General features: G+C 44.4%; 1 long non-coding RNA gene across 2 annotated transcripts in view; it reads left to right on the top strand.

The window, feature by feature from the left end:
- Positions 1–8,808, top strand: part of LOC310703438 — a 57,170-nt gene that overhangs the window by 3,417 nt on the left and 44,945 nt on the right. The window contains exon 1 of one of the 2 annotated variants that reach the window (XR_014524114.1): positions 26–175. The exons of the other annotated variant lie outside the window; for it this stretch is intronic. This is a non-coding gene — a long non-coding RNA (uncharacterized lncRNA). Of the gene's footprint in view, positions 1–25; positions 176–8,808 lie in introns of those variants that run through there. 2 annotated transcript variants of the gene reach the window in all.

Below are 8,808 nucleotides of genomic sequence, written 5' to 3'. Positions count from 1 at the left end.
GAAAAAAGAGCGGGAAAACCTGTGAGGAGGAGAAGAAGCGCGCGATATAAAACTGGCGGCTGTCGAGGGAAAGGAGGCGCTTTTGGCGCGGCTGCGTCGTGTGAACGCGCTCAACCCCACAGAACGAAGCAACCCCACGACCCAAAAAGCGTGTGGCTTCGTAGCCATTGGAAATGTTCGTTTCCTTTTAAAAAAAAACAATTTTTTTGTGTTCGAATGATTTTCCGTTACAAACGAACAATATTATTATTATTATTATTATTATTATTATTATTATTATTATTATACCCCGCCCATCTGACTGGGTTCCCCCAGCCACTCTGGGTGGCTCCCAACAGAACAGAATATTTAAAACAAGATAAAACATCAAACAAACAAACAAACATCAAATTAGGTATAATAGAGGAGAGGAGAGGAGAGGAAGGGGATGATAATATCAGGAATAACGACAGCGAGTCAAGAGCATGGGGCTGTCGCGAAACATGGAGGGGTGGATAGAACGGATTTTTGTTGTTGTTGTTGTTACATTCACACGATGCCCTTCGCTCGAACGCAGAAAGGTATAGCCACCCATAACTCCCACAAAAGTGGTTTGAAAGGCCAGAGACAATTGCTGAAGAGGAACATTTTCCACTCAGCGCCTACATACACACATAAAAATAATGTGGTGAAAGGCGCCAGACGGGCCTCTTCAGGGAGAGCATCCCACAAGCAACCCAGTCAGATGGGTGGCGTGTAAGTAATAACAGTAGTAGCAGTAGTAAAAAGGTAAAGCACCCCAGGACGGTTGAGTCCAGTCAAAGGTGACCACGGGGTTGCGGCGCTCATCTTGCTTTCAAGCCAAGGGAGCCAGCATTTGTCCACAGACAATTTCCGGGTCATGTGGCCAGCATGACTAAACCGCTTCTGGCGCAACAGAACACTGATGGAAACCAGAGCGCACAGAAACACCATTTACCTTCCCACCACAGCGGTACCTATTTATCACTTTGCACCGATGTGCTTTTGAACTGCTAGGTTGGCAGGAGCTGGGATAGAGCAACAGGAGCTCACTTGATCACGGGGATTCGAACTGCCAGCCTTTTGATCAGCAAGCTCAAGAGGCTCAATGTCTTAGACTACGAAACAGTTGAGAAAGTTGCATTTGGCTCTGCATTTAATTTTTTCTTTTCTTTTCTGATAATGCAAACTTTGTGGTTGTTCTGACCAGGACCAGATTCTCCAAACAGGATCTTGGCCTGCGATCCATGGATTTTGTAAGGCTCTTGCTTGTTTTGATGACAATACCGGCACCGGAGGGAAGAAAAGTTACTGAAATATGAGTGCTATTTTGTAGAACAACAAAAGCTTGTGAAGCCAATCTGGTGCTTCTGCTTGTGTGTTTGCAGCATGGCAATCTCACCGCCACCTGGTCCTCCCCCAGTGCCTCCCAGTAAAACCCCACTGCCTCCCACAGTGAAACAACTGACTGGAGGACTGGTTGAGCACTGCTGTGGCCCCACCGGCTACCTGGGTTTACTTCCAAGTAAACGTGTAGGATGTGTATTGCAATTGAATTGACATAAATAACAACTGATAAAAGAAAACAAGGTCCTTCTATAAGCAGGACCAGGCTGCTAGTTCATTCACATGTATCGTTCTCCCCCCAAACACTTAAGATTGCTGATACAGTCATACCTTGAGTTGAATGTGCTTTGGGTTGAGCATGTTCGAGTTGCGCTCCATGTCAACCCGGAAGTAATGGAGCGCGTTACTTCTGGCTTTTGTCGCTCGCGCATGCGCAGACGCTCAAAATGACGTCACTCGCATGCACGGAAGCAGCGACCCGCGCACACGCAGACACGCCATCGCATCTTGCGTTCCGTTCGGGATGCAAACGGGGCTCCAGAACTGATCCCGTTCGCATCCCGAGGTACCACTGTACTGCCTAAACACAAGGGAAATCAAAACATGCTGTTGGCAGTGTATGTTTAAAAACACACAAAGCAGGATGGTGAGCTGATGGATTCATTTCATTTCGAGAACCATTTCTTTCTAGAACGAGTGGCCCTCTTAATTTATATTACAACCAGAGTCTCTTTCCTATAGTGCATGTGGCATATTAGCAGGTAGGTGGAGAAATGTGGAGGCATACAACATTGTGGATAATCGCTACCTTCTTGTGTTTTATCTTGTCTGTTAAGAATCAAAGCACATTAAGCCGAAACAGTCAAAAGTATGCCCATACTCACACACAATTTACAGCTATTACACATCTTTACCAGAGGAGTACATGTTTTGAATTATAGAGTGAAAATGATAACCTAATTGAGACTCGGAAAGCTAACAAAATAGTCATTGTTCGACATGAATTTAAACTGCTTGCTTAACTTGAGATAACCACTGTAATTTTGCCTTATTTTCTGATTAAGGTTAAAACATTGTTTTAAATGCAAAAAATCATAGTAGGAGTCACCCCTTTTAATAGATGATAATTCTGTTAGATGAACTTCTAATTATGTGGTGGGATGCATATGTAGCTAAAATCATAGATCCTGTTGTATTCGGCCTTGGATATATTTTGTCACATAAGACCTATGGGAACTCTGCATACATAAAAGGACCTGAAAAGGGGGAGGGACTGTGAAGGGGCAAGGAATATTAGGAACTGAATTATTTCCTTATGACATCCTACATGTAACAAGTAATAAAAGGATAATTATTTGCTTAAAGAAGTGAAATTACCATATTTAAAATTTGGCTCTTATCTGTATTAAATTTGTATTCATCACAAAGAAGGTTGTTTAAATAAGACTATATTGTTATTTTACAATACTTCTTGCACATCCATATATGCATAATTTTAAAATTCAAATGGAAGGCAGCAGTATAACCAGACTGACTACCTCCTGCAGCATGAGGTATACCCACACTTAAGTGAAGGTACCATGGTAATGCATGGTAGTGATGGAGAATGGAGTTGTGGGGGAGAGAGTTAAGGACCAGAAAAAACATATTACCTTTAATTCCTTTTGCCACTTAACACACAAAGTGTGCTGGGGCTGGGGACATTTGACACATCACAGCTCTACTGTATGAAAGGTACTTAGAAATTGTGTGTAATCCATGTGCACATACGCATGATGTATATATATTTATACTTCATACAGCACAAGCAGTGTATATTCACTAGAAAGCCTGTTTGCAAGTAAGCGCCACAGCAGCACATTGAAATGTGTTTGGAAATGGACCAGGAGCCAGTGTAGTTACTTAAGCACCAGTGAGATACAATCCCAATAACTGATTCCAGTTAGTGGTACAGTTGTTCCTTAATAAATTTATTGGTTTTTGACAACAGAAATCGCGCAGCGGCGGTGCAGCAGCAGTGGGAGGCCCCATTAGCTAAAGTGGTGCTTCATGTTATGTACTGAAGTTCTCACCCTGGGCCAGCAGGGGGATATTGTAGATAGTTTTCACTCAGGTCCACATATGCAAATAAGGGATTGAAAGCGACATTCAGTGATTGGATAGTTACAGAAAGTGGTTACAGTTGTGTTGTAGTGGAGCTCTATATAAGCAGGCTGGCTGAGCCCTTCAGTTCAGTTCTGGCTGAACCCTTCAGTTCAGGCCTGTGAATAAACAAGAGCTGTTTGAAGAATCACTGTGTTGTCTGATATGTTCACCCACAACTTAACACTTCAGAATAAGAACAATTTCAGGTTAAGAACGGATCTCTGAAATGAATTAAGTACTTAACCAGAGGTACCACTGTACATGTCAAAATACATGGTTTTAGAATCACCATACAGTTCTTGTGTGACTGACTGCATGGAAATGCCTTCTGGGTTACAAAATTCCCAAATCACTACTTCCTAATGGGGATGTAGTCATTAAACAGTTTGCAGTGTAATCCTAACCATGTCTACTGAGAAGTCCTATTGACATGAAGGAACATTACTCCTGGGTAAATGGGGTTAGGATTGCAGCCTTAGTTTGGAGAATTCCTTGCTGGAGCTATCTCAGGATGCAAGTAGACTGCAATATTGTAGATGGTAGCTGACAACATCACACTGTCCCCTTATTAAGTACATAATGGAGAGGGGCAATAGCAGCCATTATCCAGAATGAAAAAATGGATGATGCCGATATGAGTTAGAAAAACATGGGGAGCTCTTAACTCTGTGCTGGAGTTTGGTTAAGCATTACATGCTGTCTACAGTGCTGGATCTAATGACCTAGTTTTCTATATACGCAGAAGCAAGAGAGCTGACCTTTTATTCCCTTCCATGGCATTAAGAAATGAAGAAAGAGACAGTTCACTCTGGCACGCCACTGAGCTCTGGAAAGCAAGGCCTAAAACCTCTTAAAAGGGATGACCAGTGCTGAAAAATGCACTGGGTAGTTGCAGCAAAGCACCCCATGCAGCTTCATAGAGCAAATGTCCCAGCTGCTCTCCATGCCTCCAGCATAGCATCACCCTGGTGCATTAGGGAAATTTAAAAGGTGACTTGATCATTCAGTGCAGTCACATGGTAAACTCCTGGGACATGGGGCAGGGCCTCCTCCATTGTGGCACTCTTGACTGAAATTCGTTTCCCTTACAACTATGCTTTGTCTTAAAATATAGGTGCCATTTGAAGAAGAACTTATTCACACAAGCTTTGGGAGGATGAATGTGATTTATGATCCAACAGTTATTGTGGCTGTGACATTTCATTATGGAAAACTTGCTGACTGATAAAATATTTTGGTATATTGTTTGGTATATTGTTTTACATATTTTAACCACTGAACTGATTCTACTTTATTACATTCTTGGGTATTCTGCAGGCTGGGCAGCTTTTTCTAAGGGTTCCGGTATATTATAATTACTATATTTTCATTAAATACCCTCTTAGCACTGGCTATGTTTCTCTCTTTCTTTTCTTTCTTAAAGCTTCCATGTTGGCATCTCAGAAAGGTCATCGTCCTAGCTTTAATAGAAAGAGAAAGACAGAATGAGAGATTTACTGCAAATGAAAGCCATTACCAAAGCTGTTATCAAATAAAAAGAACAATATAGTAATGTTGAGCTCTAAAATAAATATGAGAAGTTGCCTGCCTAAGACAAGCACCTGACATTTGTTTTGTGCAGCTATTGCTCTCTTTTCTCTGTGTTTTGCAACGCTAATGTAACTTGCTAGCATTGTGTGGTTGTGAAAGGGGGACCCAAATAGGAGAAAGCATACTGCATACTTTTCCACAGCCCAAAAAATGCTGTGAATTTGCATGAAATTCAACAGACTGTAATAACGCTAAGACAGGAAGTGATGGAAAGATTTTGAGGATATGTGTCTGTAACCAGGCATATTGTGACAAGTAGCAATCTGACAGTGATGCCTCTCCATACATTGGGCTAAACAGGGCTGGGTCTGCACAGGTATGCAGTTGAACGGTTGATGCCCATTAATGTGCAATCTGGTGCAGACTGCATGAGTCTGCAGAGAAAAGGCAGAACTACTCAACACCTACTTTGCCTCTGTCTTCACCCAAAAGGAAAGTGATGCCCAGCCTGGTGATTAAAGAATGTAAGGAGTGAGCTGCAGCCCAAGATAGGAAAAGAGGTAGTAAGGGAACACCAAGCTACTTTAAATGAATGCAGATCTCCAGAGCCTGATGAACTGCACCCAAGGGTACTAAAGGAGCTTGTGGGTGTAATTTCAGAGCCTTTGTCTATTATCTTTTAGAATTCTTGGGAGAACAGGTGAGGTCCCTACAGACTGGAGGCGGACAAAAAAGGGGGGGGGAAAGGAAGAGCCAGGTAACTATTGACCAGTGAGGTTGACATCAATACCAAGGAGCATCCTAGAACAGATAATTCAACAGTCGGTCTGTGAGCATTTAGAAAACAATGCTGTGATTACTAAGACCCAGGATGGATTTCTCAAAGATAAGTCACGCCAGACCAATCTGATTTCTTTGAACGCGGCGGCCGCGGCAATGCTTTGTTGGGATTCACAGAATGCTGTGCAAGATAGTAAGTCTGCAGGCTTGAGTTTGCTAGTTGATGCAACAGGCTGATGCAATACTTTCTATGGAGGTGCTGGGTCAGAATGACTCAGCAGTAATGTGCTGACAGTTGATTGGCTGTCATCGGATTAAAAGGGAAACCTGTCCAGCAGTAAAGGTGGTCAGAGGGTGGTGTAGAGGAGTGTGGTCAGAGAGAAAGAGTCTTCCTATTTGCCTCAAGGTGCAGCCAGGTACTCTGTCTGGCTGTATGAACTGCTTCTGTAGATATTTGTATATATATTTAGCTCACAATAAATAATGCTGCACTGAAGAACCTGGAACTCTGAGCATTTCTGCTAAAGTGCCGTGAGGAATTCGCGACATGCTTACTTCAGTTGGCAAATAGGCGTCTCTCGGGTCGGCGACTATGGATTGGAAGGGAGGCAGAATTGAGGGAAGTGGGTGGTGCTGTGGGTTAAACCACAGAGCCTAGGACTTGCCGATCAGGTCAGTGGTTCGAATCCCCATGACGGGGTGAGCCCCCGTTGCTCGGTCCCTGCTCCTGCCAACCTAGCAGTTCGAAAGCATGTCAAAGTGCAAGTAGATAAATAGGTACCGCTCCGGCGGGAAGGTAAACAGCGTGCGCTGCTCTGGTTCGCCAGAAGCAGCTTAGTCATGCTGGCCACATGACCCGGAAGCTGTACGCCGGCTCCCTCGGCCAGTAAAGTGAGATGAGCACCACAACCCCAGAGTCGGCCACGACTGGACGTAATGGTCAGGGGTCCCTTTACCTTTACCTAGAATGAGTCTGCATACCTTAAGTGGAGATAACGCTAGCGAAGACATAGCTGCTGGAAGCTGTGCCATACTTTTCACATCTCCAGAAGTCGTAGGCAGATCTTCTATTCTTCGCCCGTCACAGATAGAAAATGTGCCACCAAAGTGGATGCTGAAGCCTATGAAGGTAACTTTTCATTCGCCTATGCAGGATTCTCAGACTCACAGAATCCTAAGTCCAGATAAAAGGAAGATTCCTGAAACACCTGTTATAGGAGGTGACTGCACAGATATCCCAGAGGATTTTGTCTTGTCTTCATCCAGTGCTGTGAAAGAGAGTGATGAGCAGATTATAGCTGAAGATCAAGCTGTGGCTGAAGCAGAAACTCCAGCTGAACTGTCAGTGGATTTGATGGAGGTGATGGGCCCAGTGGCCATGATCTTCGTTTTTTTGATGGACTCCCCTGCATGAGTGCCTGAGGGCCCTGCTCCTGCCACTCACCATCTGGCCCTGCTGCTGCTGTTGCTGGCCAGGAGGACTCGGAGCGGCACAGTGTTCTTTTTAAAATGTTTTAAAATTCTTCTTTTTCCCTTTTGAATTTTTTTTGTGTGGGGGGTGTGAGGGTGGGATGAATGTTTGGTTGGGTTTGGGAATTTGCTTTGATTTTGATGTGTTTGTAATTTTTACAGTTTTTTGTTTGCATTGTTTTATTGTGCTTGGTTTTTTTTTTAAAAAAAGATTTTATTTTGTTCTTAAGGGAAGGTGTCAGGGCTGCCAGGGAGTGGGTCCCAGCTAACAGAATGGCTGGGGCAGATTCCACAGGGGAGGGATGCACTGGGACAACCGATCTCAGTGATCACGGGTAGGAGGAGGAGTTACGCTAATACCAGACCATGTCATTACCGAGGAGGCAGGTTTAGTCGTTGTTTGAGGACTATCCCTGCCTCCGGGTCTGGTCCTGACCAGACGGATACTAGAATCAGCAAGGGATACCCACATGACCTGAAGGTGCTGCTGTGCAATGCCAGGTAAATGATTCATAAGACCACTGCCATCCATGACTTGATCATTGATGGAGGACTTGATCTGGCATGTGTAACAGAGACTTAGTTGGATGAAGCAGATGGGCCTGTCCTTACCACTGCTTGTCCACCAGGTTTCTCTTATGCACAGCAACCCAGGCCTTGTGGACGGGGGCGGGGGGAGGGGGTTGCAGTAATTTTTAGGAAGTCACTAGTTTGCACCAGGCGTCCCATTGTGAAGACCCAGTTCTCTGAGTCTTTTTGGTGTACCGACCTCCCCGCTGCACCAAGGATTCCCTGCCCGAGCTGCTTCAGGTCGTGGCGGATGCTCTCCTAGAGACACCTAGTTTGGTTGTCCTAGGGGATTTTAACTGGTCCCATCACCTCCTGGCAAATAGAAGGGGGAGAAAGTGAGAGATTTTACCTTATTGGGCTTCATGATCACTGCAGATGGTAACAGCAGCCACGAAATTAAAAGACGCCTGCTCCTTGGGAGAAAAGTGATGACAAACCTAGACAGCATCTTAAAAAGCAGAGACATCACCTTGCCAACAAAGGTCTGTATAGTTAAAGCTATGGTTTTTCCAGTAGTGATGTATTGAAGTGAGAGCTGGACCATAAAGAAGGCTGATCGAATTGATGCTTTTGAATTATGGTGCTGGAGGAGACTCTTGAGAGTCCCATGGACTGCAAGAAGATCAAACCTATCCATTCTGAAGGAAATCAGCCCCAAGTGCTTACTGGAAGGACAGATCATGAAGCTGAGGCTCCAATACTTTGGCCACCTCATGAGAAGAGAAGACTCCCTGGAAAAGACCCTGATGTTGGGAAAGATGGAGGGCACAAGGAGAAGGGGACGACAGAGAATGAGATGGTTGGATGGTGTTCTTGAAGCTACCAGCATGAGTTTGATCAAACTGCGGGAGGCAGTGGAGGACAGAAGTGCCTGGCATGCTCTGGTCCATGGGGTCACGAAGAGTCGGACACGACTAAATGACTAAACAACAACAACAAATTCTGCATTTATGGGATGCGGGTGGC

This window comes from Podarcis liolepis, assembly GCF_965112155.1.
Source record: "Podarcis liolepis genome assembly, chromosome: 3".
NCBI lineage: Eukaryota > Metazoa > Chordata > Lepidosauria > Squamata > Lacertidae > Podarcis > Podarcis liolepis.
This window is presented reverse-complemented; position numbering and strand designations above follow the sequence as displayed.